Genomic DNA, 19,682 nt, shown 5'->3' on the forward strand with positions numbered 1-19,682 from the left:
ATGATCTGCTTCCCTTTTCCATTCCCCTTGTCGGGTTCTGGCTCAGGGTCAGAACATGCATCTGATTCGGAAGCCTTCAATTCGGCCACCAGCGACTGCTTGGTCCGACACTCACTTGTGTTATGAGTGGGACTCTTGTGGAACTCACACCACTTCCTTGTGTCCTTCTTCGGCTTCATGGTGTTGTTCTTTTCTTGCGGCTTCGACGGGTTGTCTTGGGTCACCCCGCCTTGGCTTTGTCCTTTGGGCTTCGGATTTGCAGATCCAAAGTCTCGCTTCTTCTGTTTGAACTTTTGCTCGATTTTGACAGCGTATCGGTACGCTGTTCCGAGTGAGGAGATGTTCAAGAACACCATCTCTTCCTGGATGTATTTGTGCAGGCAGCCACGGTATTTGAGTACCAGATGCAGCTCAGAATCTTTGATACCCAACTGTGTGCGAAGGGTATGAAAAATGTTTGTGAACTCTGGCACATCTTGGTCTCGTCCCTGCCGCAGTGTGGTCCATTTGATGTATTTGTCCTCATAAGTTCCGACAGGGTAGTACTGCTCCTTGATGGCATCACGGAAGTCATTCCAAGTGGGTGCGGCTGAAAATAGTGAGCCTGTACTTTCATCCTTCTGTTCGCAGTAGGTTTCCCACCAGTCCTTGACGTGGGGGGCTGCTTTGAGAAGAGCAAAAACAATCTTTTCCCGACTCGAAAATTCATGAACAGAAAAATACCCATCTAGCAGATTTAACCATTTATCTACGGCATCTGCGTCTATTTTACCCTCGAATATGGGGATTTCAAAATTCACTTGTACCTTAAACGGTGTGGCGTTTCCAGAGTCGCTGTTGGAAGCCGATGCGTCGCCTCTGGGTAGCCGCTGAAGGATCTGCGCAAAGCTATCCATCATCGCGTTCCTTTGCCGCTCGAGCGCTTCTTCGAGCAAGATTTTGATAGGATCTCCTGCCCCCTCGTCTTTCTTCTCATCCGCCATGGGAGGCCGTCGGGATTTGCGAGGCTGGTCTTGCAAAGTTTCGACCAGTTCAAGCCCTAACTCCTTATATCCCGACCTCGTTGGGGACATGCAAAGAAAAACAAAGAAAAAGCAGACCGCTCTGATACCACTGATCCGGATTTAAACAGGAACGCAATAGATTACAGAGATAACCATAAATACAGAGATGCAATAACCATAAACACATAGATGCAGCGGAAATAATGATTCATTTCATTAATGGAAAATACTGAATACAACCAGAAATGGAAATAAACCAGCTAGGGCGATGGTAGCTATCTCTGAGAAGAGATGTGCGGCTACATGCCTCTGAACTGTTCCGAACTGTATTACAATGAGGCTCGAAGGCCTATTTATTGTTGAGAAACAATGGAAAACCCTTCACATCCCGAAACCTAACCCTAGAAGATGAAACACCAAATTGTGGGCCCCGTTTGGGTAAATTGGTACATCAATTTCCCGGGGTCGTAACTTTGGCATACGATCTCCGTTTGACGCGTACAATAGCTCGTTAGAAAGATCTATCCGAGCACTACCACTTTGGGAAGGGCAACATCGGTCCATGGACCCATGTTGCCCCCAGATTTCCCAAAAAACGTCGTTTAGGGCCTCAAAACGGCTCCGGAAGTTCAGGACCCGAAAAACTGCTAAAAATAGTAAACTGTGCTACAATTTAGGAAACTGAAAAGACTGAAAGAGACAGTTGTGGGGGTCCAAATGGGTTGGTGGGTGGCCACCAACATCCACCTGGATCATTCCTCCCCCCTTAGGAAGCAATGGTCCCCATTGCGTTGAGTTCCTCCATCTGCTGAACTTGTCCTGCAATCTCTGATGTGTCCAGTGATGGTGGAAAGCATGGTCGACGATGGTCCACATTGAACATTTGGTGCAAGCGAAGGAATGGAGGAAGGATGTGCTCCAAAGCATTGTTCCTCATAGCTTTGGTACTGTTGTAAGGACCATGTCGGAGTGGTCTGAGCTTCTGATGGGTTTTGGTAAGGCGTTCTTTCTGCCGATGCAACCAGACTTTGTTGCCCACCTGAAACTTATGTGGTACCCCTGTGGGTGTGGAGAAGTTGTTCCTGTGTTCTGTCATGACCGTATCCCTTTGTTGCTGCTGCTGCGTGTAGGAACCCTTTGCAGGGGTCACGGATGTAGCAACGATCTTCCCCTTATTTTTGGAGTGAACCAGACAAATGAATTTTCTGGTCTGTGATATGAGCTTGTTGCCTTTCTTGGTAGTGATCAAGGATGTGGCAGTAGGTGGGGCTACCTCTGGTATCCTGTATAATGAATTATTCAAAGAAATAATGACAGCACGAGGCCTGGACTCATACACAGCATGTCGCCTCCACAAGTATGGCTGGCCTAATAATACATCACAAACATCCAGAGGTGTAACATCACACAATACCTCGTCTGTGAAGGGTTTGATGCTGTAGGGAAGGCGACACTGCTGGCGAACTTTCAGATCTCGTCCTTCATGAAGCCACCCGATACTGTATGGCTGTGGGTGTGGTGTAGTCGGTAGGCCCAACCGCTTCACGACCTCTGCTGAAACCAGGTTCTTTTGGCTACCACTGTCGACAATGAATCGCAGCGGTGAACCCTTCACCCACATCTGTGAGTGGAAAAGACGCTCCCCTTCCTCTGGATTTTCGAGCTCATTTTTCTTGATCTTGGCAGTGGCAACAGTGGCGGTAGGATCCGCATCAATGATCTACTTCCCTTTTCCATTCCCCTTGTCGGGTTCTGGCTCAGGGTCAGAACATGCATCTGATTCGGAAGCCTTCAATTCGGCCACCAGCGACTGCTTGGTCCGACACTCACTTGTGTTATGAGTGGGACTCTTGTGGAACTCACACCACTTCCCTGTGTCCTTCTTCGGCTTCATGGTGTTGTTCTTTTCTTGCGGCTTCGACGGGTTGTCTTGGGTCACCCCGCCCTGGCTTTGTCCTTTGGGCTTCGGATTTGCAGATCCAAAGTCTCGCTTCTTCTGTTTGAACTTTTGCTCGATTTTGACAGCGTATCGGTACGCTGTTCCGAGTGAGGAGATGTTCAAGAACACCATCTCTTCCTGGATGTATTTGTGCAGGCAGCCACGGTATTTGAGTACCAGATGCAGCTCAGAATCTTTGATACCCAACTGTGTGCGAAGGGTATGAAAAATGTTTGTGAACTCTGGCACATCTTGGTCTCGTCCCTGCCGCAGTGTGGTCCATTTGATGTATTTGTCCTCATAAGTTCCGACAGGGTAGTACTGCTCCTTGATGGCATCACGGAAGTCATTCCAAGTGGGTGCGGCTGAAAATAGTGAGCCTGTACTTTCATCCTTCTGTTCGCAGTAGGTTTCCCACCAGTCCTTGACGTGGGGGGCTGCTTTGAGAAGAGCAAAAACAATCTTTTCCCGACTCGAAAATTCATGAACAGAAAAATACCCATCTAGCAGATTTAACCATTTATCTACGGCATCTGCGTCTATTTTACCCTCGAATATGGGGATTTCAAAATTCACTTGTACCTTAAACGGTGTGGCGTTTCCAGGGTCGCTGTTGGAAGCCGATGCGTCGCCTCTGGGTAGCCGCTGAAGGATCTGCGCAAAGCTATCCATCATCGCGTTCCTTTGCCGCTCGAGCGCTTCTTCGAGCAAGATTTTGATAGGATCTCCTGCCCCCTCGTCTTTCTTCTCATCCGCCATGGGAGGCCGTCGGGATTTGCGAGGCTGGTCTTGCAAAGTTTCGACCAGTTCAAGCCCTAACTCCTTATATCCCGACCTCGTTGGGGACATGCAAAGAAAAACAAAGAAAAAGCAGACCGCTCTGATACCACTGATCCGGATTTAAACAGGAACGCAATAGATTACAGAGATAATCATAAATACAGAGATGCAATAACCATAAACACATAGATGCAGCGGAAATAATGATTCATTTCATTAATGGAAAATACTGAATACAACCAGAAATGGAAATAAACCAGCTAGGGCGATGGTAGCTATCTCTGAGAAGAGATGTGCGGCTACATGCCTCTGAACTGTTCCGAACTGTATTACAATGAGGCTCGAAGGCCTATTTATTGTTGAGAAACAATGGAAAACCCTTCACATCCCGAAACCTAACCCTAGAAGATGAAACGCCAAATTGTGGGCCCCGTTTGGGTAAATTGGTACATCAATTTCCCGGGGTCGTAACTTTGGCATACGATCTCCGTTTGACGCGTACAATAGCTCGTTAGAAAGATCTATCCGAGCACTACCACTTTGGGAAGGGCAACATCGGTCCATGGACCCATGTTGCCCCCAGATTTCCCAAAAAACGTCGTTTAGGGCCTCAAAACGGCTCCGGAAGTTCAGGACCCGAAAAACTGCTAAAAATAGTAAACTGTGCTACAATTTAGGAAACTGAAAAGACTGAAAGAGACAGTTGTGGGGGTCCAAATGGGTTGGTGGGTGGCCACCAACATCCACCTGGATCATTCCTCCCCCCTTAGGAAGCAATGGTCCCCATTGCGTTGGGTTCCTCCATCTGCTGAACTTGTCCTGCAATCTCTGATGTGTCCAGTGATGGTGGAAAGCATGGTCGACGATGGTCCACATTGAACATTTGGTGCAAGCGAAGGAATGGAGGAAGGATGTGCTCCAAAGCATTGTTCCTCATAGCTTTGGTACTGTTGTAAGGACCATGTCGGAGTGGTCTGAGCTTCTGATGGGTTCTGGTAAGGCGTTCTTTCTGCCGATGCAACCAGACTTTGTTGCCCACCTGAAACTTATGTGGTACCCCTGTGGGTGAGGAGAAGTTGTTCCTGTGTTCTGTCATGACCATATCCCTTTGTTGCTGCTGCTGCGTGTAGGAACCCTTTGCAGGGGTCACGGATGTAGCAACGATCTTCCCCTTATTTTTGGAGTGAACCAGACAAATGGATTTTCTGGTCTGTGATATGAGCTTGCTGCCTTTCTTGGTAGTGATCAAGGATGTGGCGGTAGGTGGGGCTACCTCCGGTATCCTGTATAATGAATTATTCAAAGAAACAATGACAGCACGAGGCCTGGACTCATACACAGCATGTCGCCTCCACAAGTATGGTTGGCCTAATAATACATCACAAACATCCAGAGGTGTAACATCACACAATACCTCGTCTGTGAAGGGTTTGATGCTGTAGGGAAGGCGACACTGTTGGCGAACTTTCAGATCTCGTCCTTCATGAAGCCACCCGATACTGTATGGCTGCGGGTGTGGTGTAGTCGGTAGGCCCAACCGCTTCACGACCTCTGCTGAAACCAGGTTCTTTTGGCTACCACTGTCGACAATGAATCGCAGCGGTGAACCCTTCACCCACATCTGTGAGTGGAAAAGACGCTCCCCTTCCTCTGGATTTTCGAGCTCATTTTTCTTGATCTTGGCAGTGGCAACAGTGGCGCTGGGATCCGCATCAATGATCTGCTTCCCTTTTCCATTCCCCTTGTCGGGTTCTGGCTCAGGGTCAGAACATGCATCTGATTCGGAAGCCTTCAATTCGGCCACCAGCGACTGCTTGGTCCGACACTCACTTGTGTTATGAGTGGGACTCTTGTGGAACTCACACCACTTCCCTGTGTCCTTCTTCGGCTTCATGGTGTTGTTCTTTTCTTGCGGCTTCGACGGGTTGTCTTGGGTCACCCCGCCTTGGCTTTGTCCTTTGGGCTTCGGATTTGCAGATCCAAAGTCTCGCTTCTTCTGTTTGAACTTTTGCTCGATTTTGACAGCGTATCGGTACGCTGTTCCGAGTGAGGAGATGTTCAAGAACACCATCTCTTCCTGGATGTATTTGTGCAGGCAGCCACGGTATTTGAGTACCAGATGCAGCTCAGAATCTTTGATACCCAACTGTGTGCGAAGGGTATGAAAAATGTTTGTGAACTCTGGCACATCTTGGTCTCGTCCCTGCCGCAGTGTGGTCCATTTGATGTATTTGTCCTCATAAGTTCCGACAGGGTAGTACTGCTCCTTGATGGCATCACGGAAGTCATTCCAAGTGGGTGCGGCTGAAAATAGTGAGCCTGTACTTTCATCCTTCTGTTCGCAGTAGGTTTCCCACCAGTCCTTGACGTGGGGGGCTGCTTTGAGAAGAGCAAAAACAATCTTTTCCCGACTCGAAAATTCATGAACAGAAAAATACCCATCTAGCAGATTTAACCATTTATCTACGGCATCTGCGTCTATTTTACCCTCGAATATGGGGATTTCAAAATTCACTTGTACCTTAAACGGTGTGGCGTTTCCAGGGTCGCTGTTGGAAGCCGATGCGTCGCCTCTGGGTAGCCGCTGAAGGATCTGCGCAAAGCTATCCATCATCGCGTTCCTTTGCCGCTCGAGCGCTTCTTCGAGCAAGATTTTGATAGGATCTCCTGCCCCCTCGTCTTTCTTCTCATCCGCCATGGGAGGCCGTCGGGATTTGCGAGGCTGGTCTTGCAAAGTTTCGACCAGTTCAAGCCCTAACTCCTTATATCCTGACCTCGTTGGGGACATGCAAAGAAAAACAAAGAAAAAGCAGACCGCTCTGATACCACTGATCCGGATTTAAACAGGAACGCAATAGATTACAGAGATAATCATAAATACAGAGATGCAATAACCATAAACACATAGATGCAGCGGAAATAATGATTCATTTCATTAATGGAAAATACTGAATACAACCAGAAATGGAAATAAACCAGCTAGGGCGATGGTAGCTATCTCTGAGAAGAGATGTGCGGCTACATGCCTCTGAACTGTTCCGAACTGTATTACAATGAGGCTCGAAGGCCTATTTATTGTTGAGAAACAATGGAAAACCCTTCACATCCCGAAACCTAACCCTAGAAGATGAAACGCCAAATTGTGGGCCCCGTTTGGGTAAATTGGTACATCAATTTCCCGGGGTCGTAACTTTGGCATACGATCTCCGTTTGACGCGTACAATAGCTCGTTAGAAAGATCTATCCGAGCACTACCACTTTGGGAAGGGCAACATCGGTCCATGGTCCCATGTTGCCCCCAGATTTCCCAAAAAACGTCGTTTAGGGCCTCAAAACGGCTCCGGAAGTTCAGGACCCGAAAAACTGCTAAAAATAGTAAACTGTGCTACAATTTAGGAAACTGAAAAGATTGAAAGAGACAGTTGTGGGGGTCCAAATGGGTTGGTGGGTGGCCACCAACATCCACCTGGATCAAAAATTCTGGTTAGATTGCGATTGCTTTTCTTAGCATTTAAGGTTAGTATATATTGTTATTTGTATTGTGAGTCGAATGCTAGGGTGGAATGTAGGACAAGATTTACATAGTAAGTAATGATAATCTGTGTGGTAATAAATGGAGAAAGGAAAAGCGAAAGAAAAATATCGTTGTATTTATTACTGGAAGGTTTTTTTCATTATGGATACTATGTACGAGAGAATATTATTTTAAGTTATTTTATATTTAATGTTCTATTATGGATACAAGAGAACATGGTGGTATTACAATAGATAGTTTCTGGTTTGCAGAAAACCATTCGAGATAGTAGAATAATATTCCTTCAAGTGGATAGAATAGTATGAACTTTTAGTTCAAAACAATTGTAGATCAAATGCTAAAAGCTCAAGCATAAAAGACTAAAGTAAGTAGATCTACAACGCAAAGTATTGAATTATACATATTTTATAACATTATTGGTAGATGAATATTTATAAGGGTAAACTAAAACAGAATGGTATCTATGCATGAGACTTTATGTGTCAGTTTCAAATTTTATATATCAGTTACCAGACAACAATTAGAAATAAAACTCTGCACTAGTTATTGCTAAGAAATTTTTTATTTTAATCGTTGTTCATAGATAAACCAATCCAAAGAGATGCATGCATACTAAACCATATTTATAATCTCAAGAAGTGTAAGGAATTATAGGCTCAAGGAAATCAGGTCAACATGGCTATAATTTGCTAACCATAAGAAATTGAAGGAACATATAACAGTTACATCCATCCTTATTAGAATAAACCTTGAATAGAGATGGAAAGGTCTGAAAAACCTCAAGTCGAGTATGCCAATAAATTTTTTTATCAATCCAATTATCGAGCTAAAGAAAATAAAAAATAATTTTCTAGCTTGCAGAATTAGCCAAGTCAGAAATTCCAGCTGGTACAGAAACTTAACTAGAGTCTCCTTAGCTTAACAGAAAATTCAAAAGAAAAATGATTATGTTCCTATAGGATTACAAAAAAAGGGAGATGCATGTGCATATAACATTATAGAGTGAAGTCCAGGTAAACCATGTTGATAACTTATATTAAATTCATTAAGATAATATAAGAGTGCGTGTCATTGGAACCCAAAGATGGAAATCTAGTGACAAAATATTAATAAGTCTGTCACAGTTAGGACAAAACAAATAGCCATATGAAGGTAAGACATAGAGTGTAGAACCATATATAAAATACCAATAGCACCCAAAAAGGGCCTGTAGATATCCATTAAAGCAACTACTTGAAAATATTAGCCAATTACAAAGTAGGCAATATGTTAACAATGAAATTATGATCCTTTTAGAATAATGGTTGGCTACAAGCCACCAGTATACCAAAACTGTTAAGAAAACAAAATCTGGGGTAATTCGGCTAGATAGGAAATGGACTGTGCCATTCACAGTATTGTAGTGTTGTTTTAATCAATCTTAATTGACTCAGATTGCAACATTAATTGTCAACCCAGGGTAGGTCTTGTTGTTTCAATAGAGTTTGCATCGTCTGTGCAGATACACTCCAGCCAAGAATAAGAAAATGCAGAAAAATATAAAAGATGTCGCTGATCTAAACTGTTGAATCAAACCATGCATGTAGATATAAAAAACACTCTACAAAATTAAATCAAAACTCACAACTATCAAAGTAAAGGTGCGCCACACAGGAACTAATATCTACTCCAGTTGGTTATTACCATTATGTTGATTAAATTTGTGTAACATCGTAATATAAATGGAAACAACAACGAATGTAATCCATGATTTATACAACAACAACGAGAAACCATAAATCAACTAACTATACTAGAATGTACACTACCTATATCACTACAATCCTTTCCAAAGAGGAGGGCCCTTCCTCCTCAGCAGGGCACAGGAAGAAGATAAAAGTGATTAACGAATCAGTTGAAGAACAGTAACAACATCACCATGCTGATTGATATTAAAATAAATTCAGAATTACAGAAGCAGAGTAACAATACTCTTCCATATGACATGTCATTATACATGAAAAATTGAGTCTTTTATAGTTATTACAACCCAAAATTAGAAATAGATTAGTCATGAGAATCATGATTCTCATGCTGATAAAAAATAAAAGAAGTTACAACCTATTGCTAAATACAAATATGCATCAGTTATGATTGCAATTTCTTGAGTGTTGTTGCTTCAAAAATAAACAATCCCTACTGCTGATAATTGTTATGTGGAATAATACCCACATTTACTAGCTTCGGCGCAACAACGTCGAGTGAATGGTAGTTTGGGATGATGTGACACAGCTGGCGACAAGACTGTTGGTGTGACGGTGTGTTGGGTAGTGGATCCCCCACAACGCATTTTTTGGGCTCAAAGCCCAAGTTTTGGGTAAAGATGTATTATAAAGATTCCATGAAGTGCGTGGAACACGAAGTGAATGCTCAAGTCAAAGGGTTGGCCACCCTTGAGTATGTAAATTATTATATTGTAATGTCATCCTACCCATGGTCCACGAACTGTGGGATTGAATAAATAGAGCAAGGCTCTAAGGTGAAAAGTAGTTGTATTGGATGTCTTAAGTGGGATGAGTCTGTGTGAATAACTTTGTGTCTGTAAGTCTGGGTCGTGGGTCGTAGGAGTAGGTAGAGGCTCTGCAGCTAAGTGCGTAGAGGCCTCAAGTCCACGGCTGAGTGCATGGACCCCTGCAGCTAAGTGCGTAGGGCGGTGGAGAGATTGTAATTGGAAAAAACATTAATAAAGATAAGTTGATTCTACATATTGTATCTCTATGTGGTTATTTATGTTTATGCATCTTATACTATTTATGATTGCGCGCATCTACTTAAATGTTGAATGGTGAATGAAATTATTGGACCCACTTAATTTAAGTAAGAAATCATCGTTATAAGTACACCAAGGATAAAGAAGTGAGATAGGACCTCTTCATGCTCTTTACAGAGCTGTGCGAAGACAATTCCATAGGTTGCGAAGGGTAGATAGTTGTGCGGAATAGCGCAAGTGTGCAGGTTCAAACTGCAAACCTCGAGAGACTCCATCAAGACATCCCTAGGGTGCGGAAACCTTGTTCCAGAACCCTCCCATACTATCTCAGGTGAGACTTTAGTTCACACACCGCGGACTGTTGTCGAAAGGGCCAGTAGTTTAGGTATTTGTTTGGCTAAATCACTCTGAACCTGGGTCAGGCCCCTACAAGCCAACAAATGGTTTTGTTGCTGGGACTGGTATCTGCCTAAGGGATGTATGATGTCAAAACACTAGAATCCAACGAAGAAGGAAATTGAGGAGTGGTTGGACAAAAGGATCCATGAGTTTGCAACACAAGAAAATAGGAACGCACAAATATTTGAAGAACAATGGTTGGAGCGCTATCTGTATCTAGAGATTCACGAAATTTTCTTTGCTTCCATCCCATCCGAGCTGTATGAGTGGATTGAAAAGTTAGAAGATAGCCAAGGGAGGTGTAGGGTTTATAAGTCGATCGTGTGGAATCTAGAACTAGTGCGCAGGGTAAAAGTTTTGGAAGACCAGATCGCACGCATTGCAAACCACTAGCTTGACCGAATTATAGGCAGATTCATCACTGAGTTTGCAGTCGATACAGCTATCAGCGACAGCGAAGTAGAGCGTTGATTCCTTAAGGGATCGCGAGGTAAGTACATAAAATCATTGAACACTTGGATTAAAATGCTATTGTGCGAAAAGAGGGTTATGCAAATAAATTGATGTTTGGGACTACGTGGAGTGGAAGATCCTATAGAAACCTAAATAGCGTAGAACCAGAGAATAGCCCATTGATTTCTCCACGAAGGGAGAGTGAGAGGAATGCAAGGAAGTTTCACCATTGAGCGTGGTCATTTTGATGAGGCAAAGGATCCCACGGCTACCGCCTCCACCCACTCGGCCACCCATTTCATCTTTTTCACCTCCATCTCCACCCACCCCACCTCCACCCGGTGTACAATCCAGTATGGTGAGAATGATCAAGCTTCTATTGTTCAAGGGAGTAGGGAACAAAGATCCGGACTAGTTCTGGTTTGTTGTACGCACAGTGTGGGAAGCATACAGTGTACTAGATGATAACATCAAGAAGGAAACTCTGGTGAGCATGCTACAGGACCATGCACTGACGTGGTATATAAAAAATTCTAATGATCATCCGAATGCAGGGATCGCGAAAGTGCAAGATGCGCTGAACAGGGAGTTTAACAGACAGAAATCAAAAACACATTCAATTATCGGACTTAAGGAAAGTGCGATGCTCTCAGGTGAGACCCCCTAGGACTTGGATCAAAGGTTGAAAAGTATGATTCACGAAACAAATATGATGTTTACCGATGCAAAGTGCCATGCCTAGTTTACAACATCATTTTCACCACATTTGAGGATAGTGTTGTCACAACAGAAAATTTCCATGCAGGCAGAGGCTTTAGAAATGGAAATGAGGCTGCATGAGACCCCTATTCAGGATCCAGGGTTGGGAGTCTAGTAGATTCACGTGCAGTTACAAAATTTATGTTTGGAGACACAAAGCTTGAAGCAAGATCAGACACCACGACTAGAGGTGCGCAAGGAAGTCTGGTGCATTAAATGTAAGGGTCAGGGGCACGATAAGGATCACTGCCCTGTATTCGCGAATTACTTAGTGGTGGGAGAACCTATGCTGTTGAGGCCAGAGGCACAAGCAGTGCCCAATGTGGCGCCTGCATTATGGTGTGCAATTTGTCAGATAGGGGGAAAGCATAATACAAACAACTGTCATTTATTACAGAAGTACATGCAGATGTCGCAACAACTATTCTATAATTTTTGTAGATCAGTAGGACACAATGAATGCACTTGCTGAAGTTATGAGCTAATGATGGATTGAACCCCTGCTTATAGAATGCAGACCGAGGTGTGAGGTCTGGATCCGAATGCAACATTGGCACACACTAGATTTCACGGGTGCGGATGAGGAAGAGGAGGAATGGGACCTAGAAGGGGTCATGGACAGTTAATCTGCTATAGCTGGGAAGGGCCGGGTCATTACGCCAATGATTGTACAAGTCCTACTAGGGAATCATGTTTGTATTGTAATCAGTTCGATCATGAGACAGAGGATTTCCCTAACTTGATAACGAAGATGTGCAAAAGAGGGGTACTTTTGCCGACCCCAACTCAGAATGTACATATGATGAGGGCCAAGCCATGCAAAGATGACCCCAACGTAAATATGATGCTTAGGAGCAGTCTCACTATAGTAGAATATGAGGGAAAACAACCTACGGAAAGGTTGTGGGTTTGCAAGGCTCTTGAAAAGAAGCGTGAGTTTGATCTAGAGAGTGTGAAAGCAACATTTATGGAAGCTAAGAAAAGCTTTGAGGAGGCATCCACTTCAAGAACAAAGGATCAACAAGAAACAATGATGGATCCTTCGATGATTACTACCTTTCTGGAGACCTACATGAAGTTGTTGCACGATAGCAATGTAGTAAAAGGACTGCAGGAACTAATCACTAGGTGCACGAGAGTAGGAGAACCCTGTGTGGTCCGGAAGTTCGGAAAACATGCACTCTGCACTGGAATGGAAATGCAGTTGATCGTGCAGATCAGGGAATATGAAATGGATCAAGTAATTCTAGAATTAGAATCAGACGTGAATGTGCTGCCAAAACAAACATGGGAAACAATGGGCAAGCCCGCATTGCAATGGTCTCCTATTCAACTGCACATGGCCAATCAACAGAAGATCATACCCATGGGGAGATTAATCGATATTGAAGGCACGAGCACATTAGCGTATTTTGAAGTAATAGAGATTGTTGATGATAGCAATCCCTATCTTGTGCTACTAGGCATAGACTAGGCCACGAACATGAATGGAATTATAAATTTGAAGAAGTAAAAATTATTTTTGAGAAGAAATCACTATGTGTTGTAGTACCGCTCGACCCCGCCGAAGGTGTGCGCTACATTGAACTGGTGCGCGACGAAGAGAGCGATGCTGAGCTTGATTATATCTATTAAATAACAATGCAACAACAAGACTGGGTGAACCCAATTGCAGATGGTAGGATTACATGGGAGCACGAAATCTCCTACACCTCAGATTCAAACGAAGAAATAGAGTGTTGGCAGAATCGGCTACATGAATTAACAACACTACACTGCAATACAGTGATGAAATCAATGCATGTGTGACTACAGAGGTGTGTGACTTACCAATATATGATGGGTTATCTGTGGTAGAGGAGTTTCTGAGAGAGTTTGAGAACGCATTACCTGAACAACAATGATTCGATGCATTGAAATGGGCGCTGCACGCTACACCTTCGAAGTGGTGGGGTACACATCAAGGAAATCTTGGGAGTTGGCGCGAATGTAGCAGAATGATGCACGTACAATTTGGAAGGCCCCAGCTAAGGAGAACCGGTGGTACATGACAAGACAGCTTGCATGCACACCTTTCTCGTTGGGTGCGAATGTACAACATGTAGGTTTCCCCAACACATACCAGTCTCCAGGGAGGGAGCCGGAACAGGACGCCAGGGCAGAAGCGATGAGGTGCGCTACTCACTATCCAAGGCGAAGCATTCAAAAGAGTATGTGAAGTGGTGAACAGAGTACCCTGGGTCCCATGTACCAACTGGGACCTACGCATTCCAGCAGTCCATTGGGCCTATAGAACACTGTGCAAAACTATGGCTACAGAGACGATTCCAAGGTTGCGCAATGAAGAAAGGACTGGCAATTCTGAGGAACCCGCACAAAAGATCCCGCATGGAACAGTACCGGCGAAAGGAACAACGCGTAAAGGTTTGACAGATGAAATCACAGAGATCCACGAAGATGAGTATGCAAGTCTACAGGAAGCTATTCGGCAGGGGAATGAACAACTTTGCAAACTTGAAAACAACTGGGTATTGCTGAAAAAGAAGAACATGTTGCTGGGTGCAAAAGTCAAGCAGTTGGAAACTGAACTAAAGGAAGTCTTTTTGGATGAAAAGCCTAGGAAAACGCAGATGGAGGGGCGCACCCCTAGCGATGGATGGGAGGAATACCATCGAGAGCTAATTGGTCTAATGCCATGGTTGAGGCCACACCTTACTCAGGATGGAAAATAGGAGAGCGCACCTAACCTATTAGCGTGCGTGATGACAACAATGATGACTGGTTCACGGACCATTCAAGGGGATGCAATGGAGCTCCGTGATAGTGGTGCGACCACCTGACTAACTGTTGGTAGAACAATCTCACTGCTCCAGACAGTTGGAAGAGAGCACGGGACTATGAACCAGTCTGTGAAGGGAGTGCGTGGAAACGACGGTGCACACAGAAGCAGGAGGTCACAGGGTTTGCGCCTATGCACTGGGGGGTGCACTGTCGTGCAGATAAAGTATGAAGTGACCATTGATACCATTGTTCATGATGAGATGTTGGATTTAAGGCAAAAAGGAGCAGGCGACGGGCAATTAAGACAACAGTTATGGGCACGATTTTGGAAAATCTGCCGCTAAGGGAACATTTATGAATAGGATTTGGGGGGGACGGTTGAATTCAAATTTGAAAAGTGCTATAAAACTGCAAGGGCCTGCCACGAAACAACACTTGGCCTTTTAAGAATTGAGTTGTTGCAGAGTGTTGAGCACAGAGTGATTTTTAGAGTAGTTGTGTGCACGAACCAGTGTTGAAAATATCGGTATCGGCAAAATATCGGCGAGGGTCCAGAAAATATCTTATCGGCAATATCGGCGAAAATATCGGCAAATATCGGCAAGCATAAAAAATAATTTTTTCAAATTTTTAAATATAGCCGATATTTTGCCGATATTTTCAAAATATCGCGATATTTTGCCGATATTTGCCGATATTTTGAAAATATCGCGATATTATCAAAACAGAAAATATCGCGATATTTTCTCGGCGATATATCGTTTTGCCGAAAATATCGCGATATTTTCGAATATCGCCGATATTATCAACAGTGGCACGAACAACTAATTTTAGACCAACCACCATAACTGCTACTAGACCAGGAGAGAGTTTTGTCGAAAATATCGTTGCAGAAGCTGCACAGCCCAAAATAATTTAAAATGAGCCCGCAGAGGTAGGAGTGGCACTGGAGGTTCCTAAATCTTTGCAAACACCGAGGCCAAAGAAGAACAAGCAAGCACAAGGACCGGTCTGTATGTCCCCGTGAAATTCATGCTCTGGTCGGTTATCTATGGAAGAGAAGGGCAAGGCGATGAATGTTGAATCTGAAGATGATGAGGAGGATCTGCGAGAACTCATTGCGCATATAGAACAACAAGACGATACAGAAGAGGATGCACCACCTATGGCTTCCTCAACAAATATTCCTGCGTACATTCCTCCACAGAAAGGTAAAGCAAGGGTTCCTAAGGATTTGGAGGTCATGAAGAGTGCACTCCAGACCTCGCTACTCCCTGATGGCATCGCTTTTGAGGGTCCATTGTTAGGCACGATACTTACGTTGAAATTTTAGGACCAGGACCTTGCAAACAACGAGAAATTCCCACACTTGGCAATTGAGAGCTTGATGAAGCAGAATGTTGAGGGGTCAGTGACAATTTTGGAGCTGCGGAAGTGGTTGCACGGTGCGGAGAAGGCTAGGTTACTCCATTTGCGATGGATACCCCACTATCACCGCATGTCGATTACGATTTTTATCATCAGGCAGCTATTGTGCCTGGTGCACGATGGGTATTTGTGGTTGCAAGAGCCAATCCCCATCACAATTGCGGTAATTCACAGGGTTACTCAACTACCCTACCAAGGAAGTGACCCCACAGCAATTACGAGAAAGAGCAATGACTTGGCCCTTGCAGAGGCGATGAAGGCTAAGTAAAAACTAGAAAAGAAGGCACAAGGGTACTATTAGTGTCAGTCTTTCTAGCCTTCCTACAGTGATCAAATATGCTCTTACAAAGTGGTCTCAGAGTGTCAAGGTCAAATTTTGTCATTTCAATGAGTCTTCAAGCAAAATTTGGTCACTAGGCATTAGGTCTAGGGTTTGCCCAAATTCCAGTCTATGTCATCATTCAGCTGAGCCTATCATCATTCAGAGGGTTGTCATTATCATGTTAGTGTCGAATGAGTCATTTTACACCTTATTCATGCTTCAGTTGTGCCTAGGTAAGGTCATTTCCCTCTCCTAGGGTTTTGAAGGCAAATTCTCTTGGACGGTCAAATCATCGGCAAAACTTGTATCCTGATGTTCATACACCTTCCCCTATCCTTAAAGTACCTTATCAAACACTTCCCGTCTCTTAGATCCTCCAAATTCCTCATTTTTGCACAAACCCTAGTTTCTAGCTACAACCTGGCAATTTTCTAGGTTTGGCCTGTGTTTTGCCCTTTTGGACCCCTTCCCCTCACTCAATCTCTGAGATTCCACTTTCCCCTGCTTCTTAACATCGCTCCCCACTCCCAAAAATTTCCCCAAGAATTTAGAAGCCCCCTATCCCCTTCATTTCGCTCCATTTCGACAAAATTCTTTGTTTCACACATCGGGACAAGTCGCACTCAAATGATGTTTCAGAGCAATAAAAGATGAATTTTGGAAAACTGAGAGAGGGTTTTGTCCATAACATGCCAAAGAAGAAAAACCTCCTTCACTTTTTGCACAGGTGTCATGGTTTTAGAGAAATGTCAAAATTGCAATCGCCAGATCCAAGGAGGTTGGCCAAGGCACTAAAACGACGGAAAAGGCCCGATCCACTCCAAATTTTGGCCAAAGCCTCTTTGACTGAGCATGGTACCTTATTGGGGACTCCCAGCCCAAATTTCAAGAAATTTGGAGAAAATTTTGTCAAATGTGAATTTTTTGTGCAATTTGCAGGTTTTCTCCATTAACGGGTCTCACCCCCCGCGCGACCCTTCATCATGGCAACTCCATTTTGAAAAAACTAAGAATTTCCATATTTTTCATGAGAAGTTACATATTCTCATCAATGGACTTGAGATTTTATGAAGTTTTGGGCCTCCAGAAAGTAAAAAAACAAGCAAAAAATGACTTTCTGCCACATTTTTGAGTTGCAGAAAGCAGTCTTGGGAGATTGCAATTTTGGAGGGGCAAATGACCACCAAATTCAGACATTCTAGTTGGGTTGGAAAGTAGACTCACAGACCTTTCCAAAAATCCTACTATTTCCCAATTTGGACACCTGCAAGTGCCCCAAATATGGTCCCAAAGGCGCGCGACCCGTCAGGCAGAGGCGCGCGACCTGTGAGGCAAACTTCTCCAGATTTCACTGTACAGCTCAGAAAAACGCAGTTTGACCCTGTTTGAATTTTTGGGGTGTATTATTATCTTATTTGATGTAATTATTGTACTTTATTGACACTTTTACTCTTATGTACCTCTTCTAGAAGATTCATTCATGAAAAAGGTGAAAATTAAATGAATGAATTGGTTTCCTAGCTTATAGAGGCAAGTTGTTTTGACTGCCTAGTTTGTAGTGCTTAGTTTAGAAGTGGTTGAAACAGCTCCTAGGATAGTGAGCTCGACCCATGGAGGCAGGGAAAGAGGTTAGATGATCTATATTATTTACTTTCTTGCTCATTTTCATGGTTGGACTCTTGAGGGAGAAACTATCATTGTATTATTCATTGTATCTTTGCAATTTTTGGCTAAGGAAGACCAGGGTTTTGCAGTCCTTTTTGGGATTCTTGTGGTTACATGTATTGATGGTGTGTTTCTATATGTACTTGTAAGTGTGTTATTTGAATCATTTCCTTTATTTTCCTTCTGCACATTAAGTAAATGAAGTGTTAAAGTAGAACTCATGACTGTCATGCTCTGCTTTTAAGTTTGCTTAATTTCAATGTTTTCTATTGTTTAAGGAGAATTCAAAGTTATTGTTTGCTCTCCTTAACTCCTCATCTGTCATTCTTAATCATCCACCTCAATCAAAGGCATCAATATTGTCTCCTACCTCGCCCCAAAGAACCCCCTGCAGAAACTGTGTCCAATCCCCGCACCCAAAATTGCCATCTCCTCAATTTGCCACCAAAAACCCTAAAAACCCCAAATCAACCCATTTGATCAGTTTACTAGCCTAAAATCAGTGTTACCCTATTGTTCATCTCATCCATTGAAGATCTCACCGAGATAGACCGGAGAGAGCCCTCTCCCGCCCCGTAGGGCTAGCTACGAGGTGAAGTGGTTTGATGTTGCCTTGAGGTTTACCTTTCTCAGCCTGAGGTGAAATTTCAAGCGCTAACAGGTACTCCACCATGAGTATTCAAGATAAGGGGGTGCATGTAGCCACCCAGCTGTTGGACGAGAAGCTCATGAGGAAGTATCATGTTAATGAAGTCCCCTCGCCGGTGGTTGCACTGGCTGACCAATGTGTGGAAGGCATCTAGTTCAACTGGGTGGAATTCCTCTGTGAGGAATTTCTCACTAACTACAGGGAGGCCCTGGAGTAGGGTAAGACCTTCCACTATGCGTGGTTACTCTTATCCATCCTATTGGTGGCAAGAGAGCTACCAGAGGACAACTAATTCCCTAGTATTGAACAAGACTCACCAGAGGCCATGAGGTATGCCTCATTGTGGGCCAAAAAGGACACGAAGTAGATTCACGAGGTCAAGATATTTTGGGTGCTTATGGAGGTAAGCATCCACATGTGGATAAACCGATGGCTGCACCTCTCCCCTACTGTTTACAACAGCTTACAAGGCTCGACCGAATTTAAGGTGGATAAGCATAGTGTGTATATCAGGGCGCGAAAGGACCCCACGCAGAACTGGGTAAAGCTTCCGTTCAATGCAGCGGATGACGCCATATTTGCTGTATTGGAGTCTTGGCCCCCGGAGTGGCATGCCCTAGACCTGACAAAGTTGGACAAAGCTACTGCATAGAAACAAAAGGAAGCAGCCAAGCATCGGATCACACAACTGGCAAAGAAGCGCAGTAATGAGAAAGCAACCACAAAAGTCAGGGAGCAACACGAAGCAGAATTGGCTGTCACGACACAAAAGAAGGCTGAGGAAGACACAACAATAGTAGCAATGTAGACACAGGAAACAACGCCAGTAGATGAGCCCAGGGACGGCCAGGAAATGTCCACAAAACAGGAAATATAGGGGGAGGCAAGGACAGAGGAATGTGTGGAACCTGCACCAAAATTGACTCAACTTAAGAGGTCGTGCGCCCTTGAGAAGCCAACTCCATGAAAAAAGGTAAAGGTGACAAAGACCTCCATCAACCCAATCTCGCTCACTGAAGGAGACCTTTTTGACATTGGCGAAACAGTTCACGATGTCACTAAGGATACCTTTGAAGAATTAATGATGGAGCAGACAACTGTGTTGGGGGCGCTCACAGTGCAGTTGCATGAGCTACAGGTGCGACCTCCAGGAATGATGGAACCATACGTTGCGATGGGTACATTCGAAGTTGAGCAGATGTTGCACATCCACAGAATG

The 19,682-nt window shown here is 44.1% G+C and overlaps 1 pseudogene; it reads left to right on the forward strand.

Annotated features, from left to right (window-relative positions):
- LOC149199469 (putative pectinesterase/pectinesterase inhibitor 51 pseudogene) overlaps window positions 1-13,522 on the forward strand; it is a 108,919-nt pseudogene extending 95,397 nt beyond the window's left edge.
- The last annotated feature ends 6,160 nt before the right edge of the window (window positions 13,523-19,682 follow it).

The sequence above is a fragment of the Pinus tabuliformis genome, chromosome 2_1, assembly GCF_031772625.1.
Source record: "Pinus tabuliformis cultivar Carrire ecotype Pingquan chromosome 2_1, CPIR1, whole genome shotgun sequence".
NCBI lineage: Eukaryota > Viridiplantae > Streptophyta > Pinopsida > Pinales > Pinaceae > Pinus > Pinus tabuliformis.